The 25602-nt window shown below is 44.9% G+C and overlaps 1 long non-coding RNA gene across 1 annotated transcript in view; it reads left to right on the top strand.

Moving 5' to 3' along the window:
* Positions 1–25218, top strand: part of LOC142661595 (uncharacterized) — a 67887-nt gene extending 42669 nt beyond the window's left edge. Inside the window, exons 2-3 of the long non-coding RNA XR_012850770.1 lie at positions 12086–12154; positions 24870–25218. This is a non-coding gene — a long non-coding RNA (uncharacterized LOC142661595). The remainder of the gene's footprint in view (positions 1–12085; positions 12155–24869) is intronic.
* Positions 25219–25602: the final 384 nt, after the last annotated feature.

The raw sequence follows: 25602 nt of genomic DNA, 5'->3' as shown, positions 1-25602 counted from the left end.
TACATTACTTATCCTGTACTGATCCTGAGTTATATCCTGTATTATACTCCAGAGCTGTACTCACTATTCTGCTGGTGGAGTCACTGTGTACATACATTACTAATCCTGTACTGATCCTGAGTTATATCCTGTATTATACTCCAGAGCTACACTCACTATTCTGCTGGTGGAATCACTGTGTACATACATTACATTACTTATCCTGTACTGATCCTGAGTTACATCCTGTATTATACTCCAGAGCTGCACTCACTATTCTGCTGGTGGAGTCACTGTGTACATACATTACTTATCCTGTACTGATCCTGAGTTATATCCTGTATTAGACTCCAGAGCTGCACTCACTATTCTGCTGGTGGAGTCACTGTGTACATATATTACATTACTTACCCTGTACTGATCCTGAGTTATACCCTGTATCTCTTTATTTTATATAAATTTACAAAACATAAACTGAAAAACAAATACATAACTAATTCCATATAACCAAAAAGTCACAACCCAATTCTTATAAACAAATTTTCTTCTATACATCTCTGTATATGAGAAGAGAAAACGATACCAGACCCGGCCACATACACCCCACTCTTATATACTTACATCTACACTTCATCCGAAACTAAACAATAACTAGAATATATACAAACCTCATATAAACGTAATCAAAAGTACTAACAGAAAATCCCCCGACCCGCGTCAACCAAGGGCCTAAAGAAACAACATAATAATGATGATAATAATAATAAAACAACAACAACATAATAATAAAATAATAATAATAATAACCCCAAAAATCCAAAATATAATAATACTAATCCCAATTTTTTTTTTTTTTTTTTTATATATATATATTTTTTTTAATCACACTATACACATCCTGACTTTCCCTAACCTTACCCTTCTTACCTAAACTCCACCACCCCAGCCAGCATCTCGCCTCATGTCCTCTCACGTCCGCATAGTCCAGATGCTGGCCCCCACCACCACACCCAACACCCCAGCCCAGCCCCCCGCCCCATGTCCTCCCATGTCCGCATAGTCCGGGGCTGGGTCAGGCAAACCCCCCCCCCCCGACCCCCTCCCAACCTATCTATTAACCCCCTTAAGTCTATCCCTATTCTAACAACATTTCTACATTATAATACAATACACGTCACCAACCTGTCCAAATACCAAACCATATACAAAATACACCGTACCCGAAAGCACCAAGTTCGGTCGCTTGTAAACCTTTTTCCTGCCATTTCAATCCTAAACAAAACAAAAATCTTCCAGTGCTTACCTAGCCCATCACCAGATAGAGAGAAGGGAAAGCCCCCCCCAGCTCCCCCCCAGAGGCCAAGGTACCACGTCCACCGCTGCACCCTCCCTATCGCTTGCCCTATCTCCTTACCCTATTACTAACCCTTTCTTGACCCTATTGAAAGCTGACCCTATGCTGACCCTCACCTTTCCCTTATTCCGAGTCCTATCGCTATATTTTTTATTGGTGCCTCAGCGGAACGCAGACCCCCACCTCCAGTTGAGCACCGGTGACGACTCCCCCTCCCTCATGAAGGCAGACACATTAAGGCACCCAAAAGGAAAAGCCCCTCCAAAGACGAGAGGCTTTGGATGCTCCCAATCTGCCAACCTCCAAAGAATGCACCTTCACCAGGTCACCCATGATATTGCTAACAACCTCATCCACTAGGAGGATTTTCTTCTGGGTAGAAACTAGACATCGTGCATTCCACATAAAGTGCCTGACCACTATACTGACTAGAAACAAGGTGCAATGGTCCCTACCACCGAGGTCTCCGAACACTCCATAGGCCCACCCAGCATAGGAGAGGCTGGTTAGGCCTGGCCAACCAATGGAGGCTCCCACCCTTTTGTATACCTCTGTATTGAAAGGGCAATGAAGCAGGAAATGCTCCATGCTTTCCAGCACTCCGCCACACTCCTCCCGGGGGCAATCCCGATCATCAGAGCTTCTGCACTTTAGATTGTCCCTCACATACAGTCTCCCATGGAAGCAACGCCAAGCCAGATCCCAAAACTTCTGGGGAATCCTCGCTGAATTTAAAAGTTTTAATCCCACCCCGAGGTCACTACTTGGGCAGTCTTTGAGCGCCAGGGGCTTCTGGAAGTGGGTCATCAGGACCCTCCTGTCAAGAAATTTTCTCGACATGGTCCTGATCTCCCACACCTCCAGACCCCACCGGCGAACAATCTTCAGCGCCAGGGTGGCATAAGCCGGGAGATGTCCGTGAGGTGTACGCAGGTCTTTCACTTGCCCTCCTCTCTCCCATTCCTGGAAGAAAGGCCGAAACCACCCCCTGCAGGAGGATATCCACCAAGGAGCCCTCTCTTGCCAGAGGTTTGCCAGGTTGATCTTAACAAAGGTGTTCACTAGGAACACCACCGGGTTAACCATACCTAACCCGCCTAGTGTCCTTGGTAGGTAAGTAACCTCCCTCTTGATTAGGTTGAGCCTGTTCCCCCATAACAGCTGGAAGAACAGGCTATAGACCCGAGTCCAGAGAGGTTCTGGCAAGATGCACACACTGCCCAGGTAAAGCAACATGGGCACCAGGTAGGCCTTGGCCAAGTGAACCCTTTCCCTCAGGGTTAAGGACCAACCCTTCCATTGGTCGACCTTCTGGGCAACTAGATTCAGCCTATCCTCCCAGTTCTTCTTGGGGTAATCACCCGGGCCAAATTCGACTCCTAAGATCTTAGCAGACCCCTGAGGCTCTGGAAGGGTGTCCGGGAGATCAAAACCAGGATCTCCTCCTCCCAGCCAGAGACTTTTGCACTTATCCCGGTTGATCTTGGACCCAGATGCCAATGAGTAACGCTCCACTTCCGACATCACCCACTCTGCCTCCCCTCTCGAGGAGACAAAAATGGAGACGTCGTCTGCGTACGCAACCACCCTCTGAGTGGCCTCCGGCCCCTCCAGGCCGGCCCCGACTCCCGCCAATGGCCCACGATCGATCCTTTTAAGAAAAGGATCAATTGCGAACGCATATAGCAAAGGGCTCAAGGGACAACCCTGGCGGACACCAGACCCAACCTCAAAGGGGGTTCCAACCCAACCGTTCACCAGCGCAAAAGTCTCAGCCCCAGTGTATAAGGTCTGTAGCCAATTGACAAACCCCCCCGGTAGGCCGTACCTCAGAAGGACCGACCAGAGGTACTCGTGGTCCACCCGGTCAAAAGCCTTGGCCTGGTCCAAGGACAGGATGTACCCCTCCCACCGACCAGAATTTCCCTGCTCCACTGCCTCTCTGACACTGAGGACAGCACTAAATGTGCTGCGGCCTGGAACAGAGCAATGCTGGACCGGCGAAAGGAGCCGGGATGCAAACTTCACCAGCCGATTAAACAGCACCTTTGCGAGAACCTTTCTGTCCGTATTGAGCAGCGCTATGGGACGCCAATTCTCAATACGGGTCGAGTCTTTACCCTTCGATAAAACGATCAAGGCCGACCTCCTCATTGACATTGGCAAAGTACCCGAGGAAAGGCACTCATTAAACACCTCAGTCAAGAGGGGAACTAGGGTTCCTTTAAAAGTCTTATAAAACTCGGATGTTAAGCCATCCGGCCCTGGCGATTTTTTGAGGGCAAGCCCATCAATCGCCAATCCCACTTCCTCTTCCTTGATCGAATCTATCAAAACACCGAGAGAGGGGTCTACCCCTGGCTCAGGGATGGTTTCAGCCAGGAAAGCCGACATCTCGTCTCGGTTTGGGTCTTGCTTCCCCAAGAGGTGCGAGTAGAAGGATCTGACGACCTCCAAGATCCCTGATTTGGATCTCTTCAGAGATCCTGTACTATCAATCAGTCCTGTCACAACCTTACGACTCACTGACATCTTACAGTTCCTGTAGGGGTCGGGCGAGCGGTACCTCCCGAAATCCCTCTCAAGAACTAAAGATGTGTGCCTATCATACTGACACCTCCTGAGCAAAGCTTTCACCACGGAGATCTCCTCCCCACTACCCCCGGTTGAGACCAGATGTTCGAGTTTCCTCCTCAGTTCCTGATATAGGCGGTACCTACTCATGGACCTGAGGCTCGAGAGCCTGCGGAAAAATCCTGCCACCCGGACTTTAAACAACTCCCACCACTCAGACTTAGTACCACTGAGATCCAACAAAGGTACCTGGCTCTGAAGAAAATCCTCAAAGGCCTGTCTTATCTCCGCTTCTTCCAAGAGAGTAGAATTCAGCCTCCATATACCTCTTCCCATCTGGAGGGACTCTGCAATGTTCAAAGAGAAAATAATCATACAGTGATCGGAGAACTCCACCTCAACAACGGACACTGGTGAAGAGATGGCTTCCTCCTTCAAAAAAAACCTGTCTATCCTAGACCTACAACTACCTCTACGATAGGTGAAACCCGAGTGGCCTGGGGTATGCCTGATGTGGATATCCACCAGGCGAGCATCGCTAACTATATTTTTTAATGCTACACTATCGTAGGTCAATTTTTTATCTCCGGAACCTCCTCTATCTCGGGGTCTCATGACAGTATTGAAGTCCCCTCCAAAGATAACTTGTCGACCTGAAAAAAGGAAAGGCTTAATCCTCATGAAGAGACTTTTACGGTCCCATTTGCTCTGGGGTCCGTATATATTGATTAGTCTTAATTCCTGTCCCCTCATGAGGACATCTAAGATCAAGCACCTCCCCATTTCTAACTCAATCATCCGTCGGCATGTTACCGGTGCGGTGAAAAGGACCGCCACTCCGCTATAGGGCTCAGCCGCAAGAGACCAGTAGGAGGGCCCGCGTCGCCACTCCCTCCTAGATTTAACGACGTCTGCCAAAAGTGACAGCCTGGTCTCCTGCAAAAACAAAATGTCGGCTTCAACTCGGCCAAGAAAATCAAAGGCTGCAAATCTCGCCCTATCTGACTTAATGCTGGCAACGTTAATTGATGCCAGCGTCAACGGAGTGGGTGCCGCCATCATGGATGTTTGAGTTAGACGGCTTTCTTCTTCCCACCCCCCCCTCTATCTGATGAGGACCCCCCTTCTTTGCCTCGCTTCTTGCAAACTGAGGAGTCCATATTCACCACCCTATTCCCATCTTCATCCCCAAGTACCGGGTCAACCTCCCCCTCTGGGGGCAACGGCCCCTGCAGCAGGGGAGGCTCAACGACTCTAGGGTGCCCTACCATGCCCTCCCTCTTAGTATGAGAGGCTGGAATGTCCACGAGAGCATAGTATCGATCAGTAGAGCGCACCAGGGGGGTACAGGATTTACCTTCCTGGGCCAGGGCGGGGCCAGATGTATTTGGCCCTTGGGTTTTGCCCGGTGTCCCTTTTGCTGTAGGCTGAGTCCTCTCTTCCTCTCCCACACTTTCATAGTGGGAGGACTGAGAGTCCTCAGCCCTCTGCTCCCTTTGGATCCTCCTCATCTCCCCATTCAATTCGGCCTCCCCAGGGGCATCAGATTCAGGGGGGGCATCCAGATCCGAATCAGAGGTTGTCCCAGTTTCCTGGAGCGCCCTCCAAATCCTCTCCTTCCTTCGCTTCTCCGCCCTTCTCTGGCGAGAAGGGGGACCCTTCTTTGCATTCTTCCCTTGCCCCTGTGCCCCATCGTCCCTGCCCGCACCCTCACCCACGGAGGCCTCCCTCCTTTCATCCTCCGCAGGTTTGGAACAAGCATTGACAACAGAGCGAGGACACCGACTGAACGGGTGACCTAAGTCACCACACAGGTTGCAGCGAATACGGTCACACGATGCGGCTAGATGACCAATCCCCCCACAATGAGCACACTTCTGCACCTTGCAGCCTGCACTCAAATGTGAGGGGTCGCCACACCGGTGACACAACTTCGGCTGCCCCTGGTAGAAGACAAGGATCCGATCTCTTCCCAGGAAAGCAGACGATGGTATGTGGGACACCGTCTGTCCCAGACGCTTTAGTTTAACCATGAACGTCCAGGCCCCTGACCAGATGCCAAACTCATCCATGTTCTTCCGTGGCATCTCTACTACCTCTCCGTACCTTCCCAACCAGGTCATGATATCAATACAAGAGAGTGACTCATTACGGGTAAGAACGGTCACTCTCTTGGGACCACTTTGGCGAGATATTGCTTGTGCAGCAAAGTCTCGCCAGCCAGGCTCGTCCTTCATCAGCTCGTAGTTCCCCCAGAAGACCTCAAGGCCCCCTAGGTGAACAAAGCTGATGTCAAACTCGACCGAGCCATGAGGATGTATCAAGGCAAAGATGTCACTCGCCTTGAAGCCCATCCCCAGCAGCAGCTCCACCACCCTCTTTCTGGGAGGGCACGCATCATTGCCACGCCACCGGAGACGGACCACATTCCTCCTGGCTACAGCCTGCCCGGCTGTTGGGAGCGACCACTGATCTCCTCGTTGCTCTCGGAAGGCATTTAGACCATATCTGTCTATCCAGAAAGACAGGTCCTTCTGCACTCCCCCTATGGTTAGGGTTTGCTTTCCCTCTCTTAAAGCGTCCAAGAGACGTTGTTGCAAGTTACCGTCCCCGGACCTTGAGGATGAAGATGGGTGGGCCCGCTGTCCCCCCGCTGCCACACCAGCATAAGACCTGCCGGATGTCACAGCAAGAGGAGCGCCAGGCCCATTGCCCCTGGTTGATACCCCATCCCCACCACCCACCACCTCACCACCTACAGACACAGCACTCAACACCCCATTACCAGCAGACACTCCAGCATCTTTATTTACAGACACCTGCATACCCCCAGCAGTTCCCACATCCACAGCCGCAACTTTTTTATTTAACCCACCAGGTCCCCCTGCAGTCATCCTTCTGGCCAGGCCTGGTTCTATGTTATGCATTTTTTCAGTACATTTTGTGTGGGTAGACACTGCTTCAGTCTCCGCATCATCAGGCACCTTTGCAGGGACGCCACCAGATGTTATAAGCGGTGTCCCCGCTGTGCCCTCCGCCTCATTAACCTCCATCTTTTCTATGTGCGGAACATTTTTGGGAAAGGGGCCACCGCCGCCCCCGACGCCAGCAGCCCCCTTCTCGCCTACACCACTTTTCAGTGATGCGGACGAAGGAGCCACTGATGTCACTGGAGCCGCCTCCGGCGCCGGACCACTCCCCCCTCCCACAGAGGAGTGGCCAACAGAGCCGGAGCCCCCTCTGTGACCGCCCTTGTCCGGAACGTCTGATGGCTTTACTGCGACACCGACAGACTTCCGGCTTTCAGACACCACATCCGGTTTCTGGTTTACCCGTTCTCCAGACCGCTGACTCGCATCAGAGACCAGTTTCCCGGGCTCGCCATTAACCGGACACGGGGACACACCCCCTGGCGTCACCAGGCCACCAGTACCGCCCCCTTTGCAGGGGTTGGCGTCCGGCGCCATTTTGACCACCACGTGTTCTAATGCCGGACCCGTAACACTCTCCCCGCATTCCCGCTCCAGCCCCACTGCAGAGGCTTGAGCTGGGGGTCTTGCGGGACCTGCGCTCTGATCCTGACTTTCATCAGGCTCAGAGCACAGGAAGGATCTTGCTGTGTACACCATTTTAAATGAACCTTCAGCAGATTTTTTTTCCTTTGTCTTTTTTTTCTTCTTAAATTTTTTTTTCTTTTGCTTTTCCTCCTCTGCGGGTAACTCCGTACCGAAACAAAATCCCTGGAAGGATACCGGCGACTCCACGTTACGGATCTGTGTAAGTAATCCTGGAGGCCGCTCACTGTCAGTATCAAAACTCTCCTGATTTCTCCCAGCTGTGAGTCCACCCTCCTCCTCCTCACTGCTCCTGGGTGCATCAGAATCTGAGCCTTCTCTGGACTTTGCATTCTCATGCTCCATTTTCTCCCCCACAATTTCCTTTGCTGTGTCTGGGGCTCTGCTGTCTTCCTCCACACATTCTATTTTTATAGGTTCTGCCATCTCGGCAAACCTCTCTTCATTTTTTAATTTTTCACCAAACACCCCTCCGCCTGCCAAAATCTCCTCACGTCTTTCTTCCACTTCTTTTATTTCCTCCAACAAGGATTTCACATTTAAAAGGTATCGGGACCTCTTACCTCCTGAGGCTTTTGCAGCTCTTCCTCTGGCGACCGCCAAGTCCGCACGGAGCCGTTGCAGCGACTTCCTGAGGTCCCGATACTCCTCCAACCGCATAGCCAGACGGGAGCTGAAGTTCTCCACCGTCTCTCCGGTCCTCAGCTGTCCCCATTCCTCCACACGACCGTCATCCAAATGTCCGGACGGCGCTGGTCCTTCTCCAGATGACAGCACCTCGATCACCCTGCCGGACCGCGTCTCCATACCCTTATCCAGGGTTCCAGCGTCAGGGGGAGCCAGGACAGCCTTGCCCCGAGATGATCTCCTCACCCCCGCGACTGTTTGCATATTCCCAGCCAGCTGGGATGACCCTCTACCCCCCGCTGGCATGCTCCGGGAGGTAGAGGTCTGAGGCTCCATCCTAGGATGGAACCCCCCTCAGGGTACTTTCCAAGCCCAGGCAGATGGTATGAGGCCTGGGCAGATAGAATAAGGAAAGTCCCTGGATCCAAGGCCTGCACGGTAGTCTCAGCAGCTCTCTCCACACGTCCTACTCCACCCACTCCAGAGCTGCACTGACTATTCTGCTGGTGGAGTCACTGTGTACATACATTACATTACTTATCCTGTACTGATCCTGAGTTACATCCTGTATTATACTCCAGAGCTGCACTCACTATTCTGCTGGGGGAGTCACTGTGTACATACATTACATTACTTGTGCTGTACTGATCCTGAGTTACATCCTGTATTATACTCCGGAGCTGCACTCACTATTCTGCTGGTGGAGTCAATGTGTACACACATTACTTATCCTGTACTGATCCTGAGTTACATCCTGTATTATACTCCAGAGCTGCACTCACTATTCTGCTGGTGGAGTCACTGTGTACATACATTACTTATCCTGTACTGATCTGAGTTATATCCTGTATTATACTCCAGAGCTGTACTCACTATTCTGCTGGTGGAGTCACTGTGTACATACATTACATTACTTATCCTGTACTGATCCTGAGTTACATCCTGTATTATACTCCAGAGCTGCACTCACTATTCTGCTGGTGGAGTCACTGTGTACATACATTACTTATCCTGTACTGATCTGAGTTATATCCTGTATTAGACTCCAGAGCTGCACTCACTATTCTGCTGGTGGAGTCACTGTCTACATATATTACATTACTTATCCTGTACTGATCCTGAGTTATATCCTGTATTAGACTCCAGAGCTGCACTCACGATTCTGCTGGTGGAGTCACTGTGTACATACATTACATTACTTATCCTGTACTGATCCTGAGTTATATCCTGTATTAGACTCCAGAGCTGCACTCTCTATTCTGCTGGTGGAGTCACTGTGTACATACATTACATTACTTATCCTGTACTGATCCTGAGTTACATCCTGTATTAGACTCCAGAGCTGCACTCTCTATTCTGCTGGTGGAGTCACTGTGTACATACATTACATTACTTATCCTGTACTGATCCTGAGTTACATCCTGTATTATACTCCAGAGCTGCACTCACTATTCTGCTGGTGCAGTCACTGTGTACATACATTACATTACTTATCCTGTACTGATCTTGAGTCACATCCTGTATTATACTCCAGAGCTGCACTCACTATTCTGCTGGTGGAGTCGCTGTGTACCACATTAGAGAGACAATATCCTGGACATGATTACAGTCAGTGATTGAAGCCAATGAGTATAATAAATATAAAAGCCATTTGACTGTGCGGCTGAGAAAAGGCGCTGTGTGCTATTCTACCCATCATGCCAAATGTAATATGCGCATATCTAATTATCCTACTGATCGCAGCTCGCCGTTAATGAGCCAAGCTGCCTGATGAGGACGAACTTCCAGCAATCCATCAGATGTAATGGCACAGGTCAACCAGCCTATCCTATCATAGTATAATATACAGTATGTACCGCCATTCCCTAGTACGATGACACAACTGGAGGGGGGGGGCACTTATTTAATCGACTTTTGTCTTTTATTTTTTCAACCAAACTAACAAAATCTGAACCTTGAACAGTCGGCAATGAAACAAGTTTCTGCTGGGAGGGGGTATATGTACCATAGGGGCAGCCCAAACAAAAGGTAGAGGCATGCCAGGATAGCCTATGATGGTGGGGTTGTCTAAATGCTCCCATAGAAATGAGACTACGGCTGGTGTAATGGCTGGGCCCAATGGACTTGAGGGGCCCATGGCAATATAGGTAAACATGCTCAAGGCTCGAAGGGGCCCACTGTGATTCTTTTCCCACAAGAGTCTGGCCCATTTAGCATCGAGCATCCAAGTCATTCGCCCCAGACTTTTGTCCGGTGCCCCGGTTCCCCGGGCGGGCACCATTGCCAACTGTATCTGCCTCCTCCATGAAGCAGGGAGCTGTCATGCTCCACCGTTTACTCCGCCGTCGGCATCTTGGTGCGGACAGCCGCAATGACGTCATTTCAGTGTATCGGTGTCTTGTAGGCTGTAAATCAACAAGATGCCAAGATGGGACACCAATGAAGGCCGGCACAGGGACGTGACGCTATACAAGGGAACGACGGCGCAGGTGTAGACAGAACCTTACAAGGGTCAAGGATTTTTTTTTTATTTGACCCGGGTCAAATACTACTCCTACTATGTCACACGCAGACGTAGGGGCAGCTAAAGAAGTGCTACAGGTTGAGCGGAGTGGACGCGAACCGCAGAGAGCCCCATGTCAAAACAGAATACGGGACCCTTGTTCATCAAAGAACTCCCCCTTATATCCCCCAGTAATGGTCACCTAAGAAATGAATGAGTTTAGTCCCTTACATGCAATCTAACGGTCCCAATACCTACTGGGCCCCGGTGCAGCTGTACAGGGCGCACCTATGGTACGTCTGCTTCGGATTATACAGACCTCACCAAACAGCTCCTTATATCTCAGCTTCCGCGATTGCTGAGTGACATGGGGGCTGGGGAATATTAGGGTTTACTGCAATCACTCTTGAATTTTTTATTTTTTTTTCTTGCTGATTTTACGAAGCGTTGAGACATTAATAAGGGCCAGTTCACACAGAGTGTTTTGACTCGTTTTTTAACGCGGAAACCGCATCGGAAAACACGCCCAAAAAAACGTCCGATAATGCCTCCCATTGATTTCAATGGGAGGCGGAGACGTTTTTTTTCCCCGCGAGCGGAAAAACCGTCTGGCGGAAAAAAGAAGCGACGTGCCCTATTTTCGTGCGTTTACTTCTCTGGAGGGCCGCGGGCGAAAACCGCCACGAAAAACGCGGCAAACGGCGTGCAGGCAGATCAAAATCAGCCTCAAAATTCCAGACGGAATTTTGAGGCAGAATTTTTTGCCTGCAAAAAACTCTGTGTGAACAGGGCCTAAGGACCGTCAGGAAAATTGGTACAAATAGGATTTTATTTTTTTTACGGAAACCGCTACAATTTATCCCATCCATTATATATCATCAAGAACCATTACAACTGTAACAACCCGGGGCAGCTAAGAATCAGATTCAGTAATAATGGTTTGCATTCGACCTACATCATTTTCTACAGAGCAAGAGACTATAAAAAATTTAAATTGCGCCTTTCGATGACAGTCGGCGGCTGCAAAAACTGGGGCATATACAGAGCAGATGGGATCCCATAGCGAAAACTTAAAGGGGTCTCCTGCTGGTGCTGGTTTATGCCATCGCACCCTCACATTTAGGGACAGGATAGCCACTAGGTTCACACAGGCCATAGAAAATAAGGGCTAGCCTGAGGCGGGCCCCTCCTCTAAAGGGCCCTATAGCAGTTTAATAGACTATGTATGGCCCATTATCACATGTAATACCCATTATTTCCTATGGGCGTTCCATATCATATTGTGATTGTGTCCAGCAGCTTTTACCACTGCAATAAGATCACAAGATCGTCTGACATGTCGTTCTACACCAATTCAATAAAACACGAGTGATCCGGCAATATATGATATCACAACCGGCTGTAATATGTTTCTGTACCTACACTGATAACCCACAACTGCGGAGTCTCATTCTCTTTTATTTCCATTCACAGATTCCCTGTTTTGTGTTTTACATGAGTCACCTGTAAGCAGAACACTATTATCAGCAGCATACATGCCAGGTAAATATATGAAATTCCTCCTGCACTTCCCAGTCTCACCACCAGAGGGCATGAGGCCCTCGTAGTTTCCAATCAATGTTTGAGTTTATACATAAGCAGCAGGTCCCATGTTATATATTCAACAACTACTTCCCAGTTCTGGAATATTGTGGATTATTGAAGGTTCATTATAAAGGTAGAAAACTTCCGGAACACAGGCCAAAAGAAAGCGCCAACATAAGATATATTATTATCACCTCGTTATCCGTCATCACCGGTTATATCTGCTCCATCTTCTGAAATTGTCAATTAACTTTATTTTCTGTACTAGAAACAAGTTGTAGACTATATAGATTTACTAGACCATTGGATGCTGAATTCAAGGAATTTTTATTTATCTCGTATAATTTTCTATCTATCTATCTATCTATCTATCTATCTATCTATCTATCTATCTCATATCTATCTATCTATCTATCTATCTATCTATCTATCTATCTATCTATCTATCTATCTATCTATCTATCTATCTAATCTATCTATCTATCTATCTATCTATCTATCTATCTATCTATCTATCTATCTATCTATCTATCTATCTATCATCTCATATCTATCTATCTATCTATCTATCTATCTATCTATCTATCTATCTATCTCATATCTATCTATCTATCTATCTATCTATCTATCTATCTATCTATCTATCTATCTATCTATCTATCTATCTATCATCTATCTCTCTCATATCTATCCCATATCTATCTATCTATCTATCTATCTATCTATCTATCTATCTATCTATCTATCTATCTATCATCTCATATCTATCTATCTATCTATCTATCTATCTATCTATCTATCTATCTATCTATCTATCTATCTCATATCTATCTATCTCATATCTATCTATCTATCTATCTATCTATCTATCTATCTATCTATCTATCTATCTATCTATCTATCTATCTATCTATCTATCATCTATCTCTCTCATATCTATCTATCTATCTATCTATCTATCTATCTATCTATCATCTATCTCTCTCATATCTATCTCTCTCATATCTATCTATCCCATATCTATCTATCTATCTATCTATCTATCTATCTATCTCATATCTATCTATCTATCTATCATCTTATATCTATCTCTATCTATCTATCTATCTATCTATCTATCTATCTATCTATCTATCTATCTCATATCTATCTATCTCATATCTATCTATCTATCTATCTATCTATCTATCTATCTATCTATCTATCTATCTATCTATCTCATATCTATCTATCTATCTATCTATCTATCTATCTATCTATCTATCATCTCATATCTATCTCTATCTATCTATCTATCTATCTATCTCATATCTATCTCATATCTATCTATCTATCTATCTATCTATCTATCTATCTCATATCTATCTATCTCATATCTATCTATCTATCTATCTATCTATCTATCTATCTATCTATCTATCTATCTATCTATCTATCTATCTATCTATCTATCTATCTATCTATCTATCATCTCATATCTATCTCTATCTATCTATCTATCTATCATCTCATATCTATCTATCTATCTATCTATCTATCTATCTATCTATCTATCTATCTATCTATCTATCTATCTATCTATCTATCTATCTATCTATCTATCTATCATCTATCTCTCTCATATCTATCTATCCCATATCTATCTATCTATCTATCTATCTATCTATCTATCTATCTATCTATCTATCTATCTATCTATCATCTATCTCTCTCATATCTATCTCTCTCATATCTCTCTCTCTCATATCTATCTATCTATCTATCTATCTATCTATCTATCTATCTATCTATCTCATATCTATCTCATATCTATCTCATATCTATCTATCTATCTATCTATCTATCTATCTATCTATCTATCTATCTATCTATCTATCTATCTATCTATCTATCTATCTCATATCTATCTATCTATCTATCTATCTATCTATCTATCTATCTATCTCATATCTATCTATCTATCTATCTATCTATCTATCTATCTATCTATCTATCTATCTATCTATCTATCTATCTATCTATCTATCTATCTATCTATCTATCTCATATCTATCTCATATCATATCTATTTCTATCTATCCTGAAGTGATATTTATTACCCACAAGTGTTGTAGTAATGTCATACTTTTATAAAGCTATCAATAATCTTTGAGGGTTTTTCCGATATATTTTTGTAGATTTGCCATAAGTGTCCAAGATGGAAATATCCCTTAAACATGAAACGTTATTCACGCTTGGTTTTCTTCTTCTGTTTTACTAAATTACTATGTCATTCCTTCAGTCCGTCTCTGGTACGTGTAGCCCTCCGCCGCGTCCATTGCAGGATAATAGTCCATTATTTTGTACATAAAATGTAAAAAAGTTTTTTTGTAATATCTTACGTCTTGTGAGTATTGGAAGTTACAGGCCTGAAACTTCTTTATTTCTGTGTTCCTATGTCAATACTTCCTGCCTGTGCTCTGGTGGTTCAGTGTTATCATAGGGACAATAGCCTTCAAGCACAAAAGTGTCAATATTCAAATATTCAGTTAGGATGAAGACATTGCTGTAGATGGGGATTTGAATGCGCACAGTGTCCCACCAGAGCACAGGACAGGAAGTGTTGTCATAAGCATGCATTGCTGCAGACATAGGGGCTGTAACTTCAAGCCTCGACAATACTGATTAGAAGATTACACCATGTATTTTCCCCGTGCAAAACTTTGCTCTCAATGTCCGGCTTCCATAGAATTACATGATAAAATTGTGTCTACCTTCAGTCACCACTAGAGGGAGCTCATTGCATATATAATAAATAATATAATAAATAAAAATGCACTAAGCTCCCCCTAGTGGCAGAAGAAAGTTTTAGAATTTATTTTGGCTTCTCATGAAGGACTCAGAGGGGGGTTTCCAGCCAAGTGTGTCCATCTATAGCCTTTTTCTTATCCTATGAAGCAGATTGAGAGTAATCTGATGGTAGTAAAGTCACCACATAGTGAAAACACAACCGCTACGGGTCATTCCCAATTCTGTTAATATTTCAAGTGTATGTGTTGAGTGTACACAGTGGTGGTTACCACTTAATAATCAATGAGGTATGAGGCACCTCATGGTCTTGGTGCTACATTAGGTCTCTCTCACCATGAATAGTGGCTCTCCCGCTATGTGTGCATTTGCATTTAAAAAAAATGAAAATGATTGAGAGGTTGTCAAAGCTCCTCCCCCAATACTATCATAATGAAATAATATAATATTACTTAAAGGGGCTGTCTATATTCAACAATGTTTTTTCATATCAGGGGTGGGTTGGTGGTGGGGAATGTGTACCTCGTCAAGACAAACCTCTGGATGAGGCTCCCTGTCTAAGCTATTTGGCGTGCGTCTAGCAGGTTATCCCAAATTGGAAAATCCCTTGAAATTCTTGATCATACATTAAAGCATAATTCCCCCCAAAAAATATGAATTCCTTTAGTTTTTGTGAAGACTGTTCGGCTGTTTTTGAACTATCTTGGCCTATAAGATGATGGCATTTCAAAGGTGACAACTACGAAGAGACACAAAAGTCTGAACAGCACATTCCAACAAAATGAAAAAACGTGTATACAGGTGCCGGAACGCCCGTGACTGCAAATATATACAGCACGCAAGAAAATGGCGAGAGCACACTGAGAACACTAATGTTACCTAAACCACTAAATATGAATAAATATGCATTACTGCTAAATCTACTTACAATTGGGAGATTCTTAGCGCACATTTTGATCAAATTGTGTGAGCCCACCTGCCATGACAAGGCGACCTCTATAGGGTGGGTCCCTATGCTGCTCATACACTCAGAACTGGGACTAAGCCTACATATATCTGGGGATGATAGGAACCAGCATTAAACGAATTAAAATCACCCAGGGCAGAATGGGACGAGTGCAAGAACAAAAATGGAGGCAGTCACTAACCCCACATATATGGATCACATAAACAACACAAAAGCTTGATCAGCACATTCCCAAAAAAAATATTTATTTACGCCTGTGCCTCCATTTTTTGTTCTTGCACTCCTCACATTCTGCCCTTAGTGATTTTAATTTGTTGAATGCTGGTTCCTACCATCCCCAGGTATATATGTAGGCTTAGTCCCAGTTCTGGGTGTATGTGCAGCGTAGGTTCCCACCTCATAGAGGTCGCCTTGTCGTGGCAGGTGGGCTTACACAATTTGATCAAAATGTGCGCTAAGAACCTCCCTATTGTAAGTAGATTCATCAGTAATGCAGATTTATTTATATATTTATAGTGTTTAGGTAACATTAGTGTTCGCAGTGTGCTGTCGTCATTTTCTCGTGTGCTGAACCACTAATGGCCGCCATTACCGTGCTCCTGTATGGTTGTCACCCAGGTTTTTCCCCACCTGAGACACTTTCGTGCAGAATCACCTAACCATACAGATTGTATGCCACCTAGGGCCTGTGGAAAGCGGTGTGACAACCCACATGGGCACAATAATGGCTGCCTCAAATGGTTGTCACCCAGCACTTCTTACCCATGTAGGAAAACAACATATTTTTAGAAGTTTTTTACGGGGAAAGGTCCTAAAATTGTGATCAAATTAGTGGACCTTGTTAGATGAAGTTATTATCTGGCTATGTTACGATAACCATCCGACTTTGCCCGAATTTTTATAATTTTTTTTTTTTTAAAAAACTCAAAAAGTCTCCGGACCCGCTTAGGGGTTAATAAATGCGGCGAGAAATCATCACCACTGGAAGTGGCAAAATTTCTCCTCCTTTACAGTGAAAATTATTACAAGTTTTTTTTTTTTTTTAGAAATTCTATGGTTATTTTTTGTTTTTTGTTTTTTTGCGCGATGCACCAGACTTCCGTGACGGCAGAGCGAGCTCAGGCTTGAAGGTGTTAAACGCAGCTTGAGTCAGCGAGTGTTGGGAGATGTGCCAGGGTTCAGCGTTGCCAGGGAGCTGGCTCCCCTGGCAGTCTGACACGCCAGCCGGTGGCATGCGGAGGAGGGGGGGGGTGAGAAAGAAAACGAGACGAAGAGCGAGGGAAACCAAGAGGAAGAGCCCCAGTAATTATGGCATGGGGTGATACTCGCCACCGTTATACCGTCCGTTCACCCTCCTGAGTTCCCCCGTATGTAGGACATTTTTCTGCCGTTACCGTTTCAAGGACTTAAGGAAGAAGTTTTCGTGCCCGGGTGAAGTCAGGCTCGGTGGGAGGGGCCGTCGCAAAAAGACGACAAACATTAAGTTGACAATGAAACAAGGGATCGGCAGCCATTTCGCCCGTTGTCATGACACCGTAACGATGGCGTGAAGGTATTTTTTTTCGTATTTTCCTTTATCATATCTGTAGATGTTTGCTGTGTAGTCTTTGATTTGCGTCTGTGCGAAATAATTAGAAGACGACGTCTTAGGCGACAGAACTGCGGGCACTGAGCAGCGGCGAATATAATCATGTAATAAGGGTCACGCCACACTTGGGACTTGGCTCCTGGCAGTCGCCCAGGTCAAGGAGGGCACAAGGTATATTTGTGGGCAGAGGAAATGTTGGTGGGGGGGGTGGACGGACCAGACTAACCGGAAGTTTCTATAAACGGTCCCCGTCTTGATGCAATATTATAGGGGATCGGTGTTGGCCTTCTCAGGGTGCGCACAATAGGGCGATACCACTTTAACATCTGTTTCACTTCAGAGCAAAAAAACTTGACAATTCTGGATTCCGTTCAAGTCGTGAGATCATTTCTGGTTTTATTTTTTTCTGTTGGGGAGGAGAATAGAGATAAAGGAAAGGTCGACTAGTGGAGGTGACCCCCAGCCACAAAAAATGGCGTACGTATCTATGGCTACCCGGAGATCGTAGGAATACAAGTCCCAGGAAAATCACCTGCTAAACCGTCCATCTGATGTTATCCTCAATATCCAAACAAATATCTATCTATCTATCTATCTGTCTATCTATCTATCTATCTATCTATCTATCTATCTATCTATCTATCTATCTATCTATCTATCTATCTATCTATCTATCTATCCTACATCTATCTATCTCATATCTATCTATCTATCTATCTATCTATCTATCTATCTATCTATCTATCTATCTATCTATCTATCATTCTCATATCTATCTATCTATCTCATATCTATCTATCTATCTATCTATCTATCTATCTATCTATCTATCTATCTATCTATCTATCTATCTATCTATCTATCTATCTATCTATCTATCTATCTATCTATCTATCTATCTATCTATCTATCTCTCAGCACGACATACAATTTACATAAGGCCATAACATCCATTGATTTCAAGTTCATACAGGACACTTGGTTGCTAATTTCTAGCTTCCCAGATTTCCAAGAACACAATGGCACTTGCTGTGGAAGCAATTTATAGAAAGAAATAGCTAACAATATATATATATATACCATACAAAGAAAACATAAAGCAGGTCAGGGAGAGAGTCGTTCTGGGCACGGTCACAGATAACTATGTGAGTCTGGGGGTGGGGGGATAACACGCTGGTCGGAATTGGCTGTGGCAATCACAGCAGACTCAATAACTCAAAAAGGACTAACGGTGTGTGACAGAGTACGAGATTGCCAACTAATCCCTACAAGCCCGAGTCCTAGTCATACAGCGTTAACCCCTACGGTGCCCGTCAACACGACTTTTTATGGGCATAAAATGCTACAGGCGACCGCTGCAGACATACCAAAAATAGCAAAAATAGCAAAAATTCCAAAAATAGCAAAAAATTATGTTTCTAAATCGTGGGCAGCGGATTTCATGGAGGCACTGCGGATAGCCGTGTCTCGGTGGCACTTTGCGAGCTTCAGCATGATGGCGGGTGCCAGCCTGGTATCCTGGCATCAGACGCAGTGCTGCGTGTTATGAATTAATGAGAGTAGGGGGAGGGAGAGGAAGACGAGGAGAGGCGAGAAATGCGGGGGGGGGGGGTAGACGAGAGACGAAAAAGGAATAAAGAAATAAATATTAAAAGGGAACAGACGCAAAACGGCAATAATGGGCGAGTGGCGGGCAAGGGCAATGTTCTGAGGTGAAGGGAGGGCTAAAAAAGGAAGGAAAAAAAATAACAACCGGAATTTTATGTAGAAATGGCAAGAAAGCAATGAAGGAATAAGGGTGAGATGTGCGAGACACAAAAGGTGTGATATTCTGAAGCAGGAGAGGTGCGAGGAACAAGAAACAGGCAGACCGTGACTCGGGAGGGGGAGCAGAAGAAGGAGGGAGAGACAAAGGAGGAGAGATATCTGGGCATGTGCCCAATATATTGTCGAGCGGCTGATTCTGCTCCCATAGCAACAGGGTCAGGACTAACGTTAAAGGCTTCACTTCTGCCACCGTCTACCCTCTCCGCACGGATGAAATCTCATATTACTCTGCAGGTTATGGATGATGTCTTCGTACTTCCTCTTGTCTTCTCGTCTTCTCCTCCCACCATCGAAAAAAAAATTGTCCTTGTAAACTTTTTTCAAAGGCTTTCTTAATAGGTGACGGGGGACGAGCTCCTTCATTTACAACGACGAGAATATTTTTGTAGCGATTACCCACAAAAGTTTTATTGAGTGAAAAAAAGATTTTACCTATTCCTCAACTTCTTGTGGTGGGTCTATAAAATTCATCAGGGAATTTGGAAAACAACCACCATCGGCGCAATGAGTAGATCCATAGCTTCAAATTAAAATAGAAAGGCGGCACGTAAAGTCTAAACGCCAAAACTAGACAATCTGGTCCTAGTTTGGTTGTTTGCACCCCATGACCTTTCCATAACCTTTGGGGCGATTCAATAATCCCTTATTTTAGAGATGAGCGAACCGATTCTGCACGAATTGAATTCGGTCCGGATTACCCGAAAGTTTCGACTTCATTGAAATCCAAAACTTTTCGAGTTTGCGACAAGATGGCAGCTGCCTGCGTGGGCCACTATTTTACACATTAGACAAAAGGATCACAAGACCTGGGGCTACTTCCCCATAATGCCTTGCAGGCACTTTTCCAAAAATGTACTGTGGTTATCCTTCCCTCTAGTACAGCCAATCATGAAGGGTATATTTGGATGACATCACTAATGTTGGCTTAAAAGGGGTTGGATACAGTCCTAGATGATATCACAGAGTCAGACGCGAGCTTTCAGGGCAATCAGAGCACTTGTGATTTGCAGCAAATTTATTTAGACTGAACCGGGCGGCTGATTTGATCAAATTGGACCCGAAACAAATTTTGGCCAATTTGCTTATCTCTACTTATTTTCTAATGATGATTTACATGTGGGAAGATTGTATACAGAGGATGGAGCCAACCTAAGCTGGGCCTGCATATCTCCAAGGGGCACAAAGCAAGTTGCATGGGATGGGAGGAGAAAATTAATTATTGCCGTAAGGGTCACATCAGTGGGGTGATCTAACATCTAAAAAACCCTGCCAATGTTGAGTAACACAAGTCCTGGCTGGCAGGGACACGTTCCTTCTCAACATGATAGAGGTTCCCAACTTCTGGACATGTCTTATCGTTGTCCAAAAAGTCTACCATATTTCCGATCCAGTGGTAGCAGCAATCGTGGCTCAAATTTTGACCACTGGTCCAAGTTATCATGAGGGAACGCAGCAATGACGTGTTGATAGCGGCCAGAAAGACCCTAAACAATGGATGTGTTGCCTACTACTAGATACCAGTATGGCGGTAAAGTCCTACCCTAATTTTGACAACATCTCAAAACGCAATTGCTTTTCGAAGTTGCAAAAAAATTAATAAACATGAAGGGTTGACCCGTTACAAGCTGTTGATGCTTACGCAATGATCATTTCTATGAGTGTGCCCATGTATCGTCTACCTGAAAGAGCCAAGACCCAAAATATCAACTTCTAGAACTTCATCCCACCACCAACATTTTTCTGTAGAGTGATGACAGGTGGAATTTCCCACCAAATCAGAAAAATTCATTTTCTCTAGACACCTGTCCTGAAAGAATTCATCAGGTGCCTTTTATACAGAGAAGAGAGGTCAAACCAGGTTGTAGGCCTCAAGTCTCTATGGGCAGGTGCCAATCACGTCAACGTGTTTTGAGACCGAACTGGTCCTGTTTTCAAGACAAAAGCCACCATGGTGGACCAGTTTGGTCCTGAAACAAGTTGACGTGATTTGCGCCTGCCGATAAAGACTTGAAGCATACCTACCTGGTTTGACCTCTCTTCTCTGGATAAGTGGTGCCTCTTTTCTAAAGTTTTTAACTTCTCTGACCAAATCTATATTCATAAGACGGCCCTCGTATAGTAGAATCGGGAAGGTAGACGGATGCAGCATCAAGACAAATAGAGGTGATGTTTAGGTGGTGGTTAGGCTTCCCTGACTAGTCCTCTAGGGTAACCATGGGCAGGCAGATGTTGCACTACCACCAATAATCGTAGGGTATCTTTCTGTCCTTAGGTTCCTATGCACCGCCATAATGGTGGGGGATACCTTCCTTCTTTCTGGAGAAAGGAAGGTACTTTTTGGAACCTCAATGGTCGCACCAACAAGCACTTCCAACTCTCTCGGTCCTGCTTCCCAATGGGCAGTATATTTTGACTTTGTATGACCAGCATTTCCACATCAGAAGAATATTCGTGTTGTGCAGCCAGAGTACTAAGTTACATACTAAAAATGTGGTGCAGCTCCGTCGCATTACTACGTACAATCGGCCTCTATATTGTAGCCACAGAACAAGTGGAAATAACGACGTTAAGCCCCGAACACTCTTAGGAACATGTGTTTTCAATAATCATTACAGCTCAGACCCTTTACATAAAATACAAATTCACAACCTGGAACTTTACACCCTATTAAACTCGGCTTCCCCTCTTTCATCTCGATTTAGACCACCGAACACTTTACGCAAGAAACAATGACTTAAATTTTCTCATTGTAACCAATCAGATTTCAGCTAATTTTGGGAGAAAAAAAAAATCAGCAACTCCTCTTTTTTTTGTTGAACTAGTTTTCATAAATCTCTCTAAGGCCTCATGCACACAGCCGTAGCCGTGTTCATGGGCCGTGATTACGGCACAGACGGCCGCACAGTGTCATCCGCGGGCCCTCCGTAATTCACGGACAGTGCACACCTTGATTTAGATGAGCCCGGCCAATGCATGGACTATGGAAACCACGGTCGTGTGCATGGGCCCATAGAAATGAATGGATCCGCAATTCATCCGCATTTTTGCGGGTGAATTGTGGACTCAAAAACACGGCCGTGTGCATGAGGCCTAACTATGTCTCCCATTTAGTCCCTTATTACTAATGTTTGGCGGAAGGGGTGAGGTTTAAAAAAAATTATATATAAATAATATCCAAATAGATCTAGTTGAGCCCCTGGATGAATCAGGTGGAAAGGAGAAAATGTGCTACAATGGGGGTGAAATATTCTGTAGCGGTAGAGATGGGCGAATGCGTTGCTAAAAAGATAAGGGAGGCAATTTAAAATGTACAAAAATTTAGGGAGCTCATTAATATTTCAGCCAATACAACCAGTAACAAGCATTTAGGAACTAAAAATCATGCGGTCTCCCGTTTTAGGGGCTAGACCAATACGCTTTTTTGGTGTGATCATCATTTTTTGTCTCAGTGACTTTCTTACAGTTGTAAAACAGTGATTATTTCTCACATATATTTTCCTTTTCAAAACTTGTTCTGGCTTTCGCAGCAGCTGCCTGACATTGAGTGCTGCTTCTTGTCAAATACTAACACTACAATATTACAATAGCTCGCAAAAACATTTATGCTATACCCAGTCTGCACTTTCCTTTCCTACTAGCTATATTGTTCACACCTACTTTCTTTGTTCCCTCTATAATGCAAATCGCTAAAAAATGTTAAGAATTCACCGATGTGTTGAGGTTACGAACATTACCCAGGAATTCACCCGTATCGTCCTGTATTAAACGTGAAGCCTTAGGACCTGCATGCACATGTTTGGAGAAGGAAAAAAATATTACAGAGAAAGGTTGCAATAGGATACACATACAGTATGACCTATGACATGTTCTTACCGGCCTGAACTGGCGATGTGGAAAGTCAGGCATTTGCTTATAGGGTTGGTGTATCCAAACATAATAATGGGATGCTCTAAAATTTGGCCATCTCGTGAACATAGAGACACAACACTGAGGTGTTATGGTGACCAACGTGACATCATAAGGCTGTGCCCAACCAACATAAATGTGGACAGTCTTAAAAATTGGGGTAATTGAGTTCTTTTTAGGTTCAATATTCCTAGGCGTATCAGGGGTTGACCACACTAGACCAATTTGATAATGAAAGATATTGTATATACCATGTATTAATACCTTATGGGAATACTTAAGGAGATTTCCAAGTCTTCACAAACGTCTATGGTCATCATAACCTCGGTGAAGGTCCATGAGTTTGGTTCACCGATACTCTGAAAAAACAGGGTTTCTGTGGGGGGCGGTGTGGTCTACTCGATCGGTTCTGGTAGATTTGGATTTATTGAAATTGTAAGCTAAAAGCAAGCCGGAAAGCGTCCTCATGTTAGAGCATTTGAGTTTCTGTATGGGATACATAAATAATAATCGGATATCTTTCCCTTCATTACTTTCATTTGATCTTCAGCCTTGCAAATGTTGTTGGGCTCTGCTGTGACTTGCACATGCTGAGAGGTCTGGCACGGGCTCCCTGGTTGGAGAATGCCTCCTATTTTTAACATGTACAGTGCCATAACAGACGGCAGAATGCTGTTGGCTTCTACAGGCAACATCGAGCCCTATGGTCTTGTCTTTCCGCCTGAAATCGATTGTCATTTTTGGAAATTTTTGATACAAAGAACGGGGGATACCAGAGAGCTATAAAGAAAAGATATCTGAATACGTAGTATTTTATCGACATATAGAATGGCAAAAAATGCAAGGGTCACTCGAGCTGTTGGCATCTCATTTTTGATTTGGAAAGGGGAAATAAAAAGTTTGTATTGTATGGGTCGGAAAAAAAAGGGTAAATAGGTATTCAGGAAAAGAGAAAGACGGGTGGGGAAAGGGAGGGAGGTAAAGGGAGACTGTTGTGGAAAGGGACATGAGCGATCAAGAGAATTCAGCGAAGAAAAGTCTGAGGAGACCTAGGCGAGAAGAAGAGACATATGAGTCTAGCTGTGAGACATATGAGTGGAGTGGAAGAAAGAGATAGTGTTAAAAAAAGGAGGAGTGTAAGGAATGAAGAGAATCGGGGTGGGAGAGGACTGGAGCCAGGGATCGATAGTTAACAAAGAATCGTCAAAGTGACCATGGAAGGGATGGAAAAAACGGTAAGATCGTAGCCTCGAAACCAGGGAGAGCAGAATGACTCCGTTAACTGGTGGTTTGACGAGAAAAAATAAAAGTCGTCGGAAGGACAAAAGTGGCAGCTAGGAGGAAAGGGCATGACGACATCCAGGGAAGTATTGATAAGGTAGACAAAGAGTATTAAGAAGCGGTGACATCATAGGTTTGGTAGACAACGTTCATGCTCGGAAAACACAGGGCGGACAGACACATGGCATGCTGAAGGGTTTAGGAAAGAAGGAAGGGATTCCTTTTCTCAAGGCCAGATACTGCCAAGCAAATCTACCAGTCTGTGCCAACCTGCAACCTGCATTTATATGTTAATTTCTCTCCTTTGTTCTTTCTAGTTGCGACGGAGACTGTCCATAGGGTGGGGGAGGAAGGAAAGAGAGGCCACGAAAAATGCAACGCCGCCTTCAGTGTCATGGCACAGGGCCCAGTACGTCCGCCCACACCAAGCAGCATGTAACATGGCCGTTACTTGTCGACCGTGCAATCCGGCGAGGACATATAGGGGTGATAGGAAGCCACCAATAAGGTAACTTGGACATCGTAATGGTGATCGGGAGTTTTCTCTTTTTGTCCGCTCTTCGTTAAAATATTGGCGTACGATCTTCTGCTCAAGACTCACTACGACAACCTCCTGGTTCATTCGGAGCCAACAATGAACCTGTGTGTACCAATTAAGTCAATTGTACAAATACCGTATAAGACGAAGATGCCCCATATTTGCTCCAATTACAAAAAGTTTATTTTACTCGAGTTTTTTTAACAATAGACATGTTCTGCTGGTTGCCATAAACCCGTAGATCCGAACTTGTGCTGTGCCCTTCTCACAAGCTCGAGTGTGCGGGTCTGTGTCGGCTTGGCCACGGCGGCGAGTGATACATGTTCTCTGTAGAGTTTTGGTCTCATGCCCAGTAAGAAGATGGCATTGGGTCACAAAATTTTTGAATCTGTGTCTTGCTTGACTTCCGTATGGATGTTCTGAATACGTCCTGGCTGGTGAAGACTATGTTGCATGTGAGTTCTTCTAATATATGGATTTCCATCTTGTCTTCTTCATCATACTCCTCTTAG

This window comes from Rhinoderma darwinii, chromosome 10 (genome assembly GCF_050947455.1).
Source record: "Rhinoderma darwinii isolate aRhiDar2 chromosome 10, aRhiDar2.hap1, whole genome shotgun sequence".
Classification (NCBI taxonomy): Eukaryota; Metazoa; Chordata; class Amphibia; order Anura; family Rhinodermatidae; genus Rhinoderma; species Rhinoderma darwinii.
This window is presented reverse-complemented; position numbering and strand designations above follow the sequence as displayed.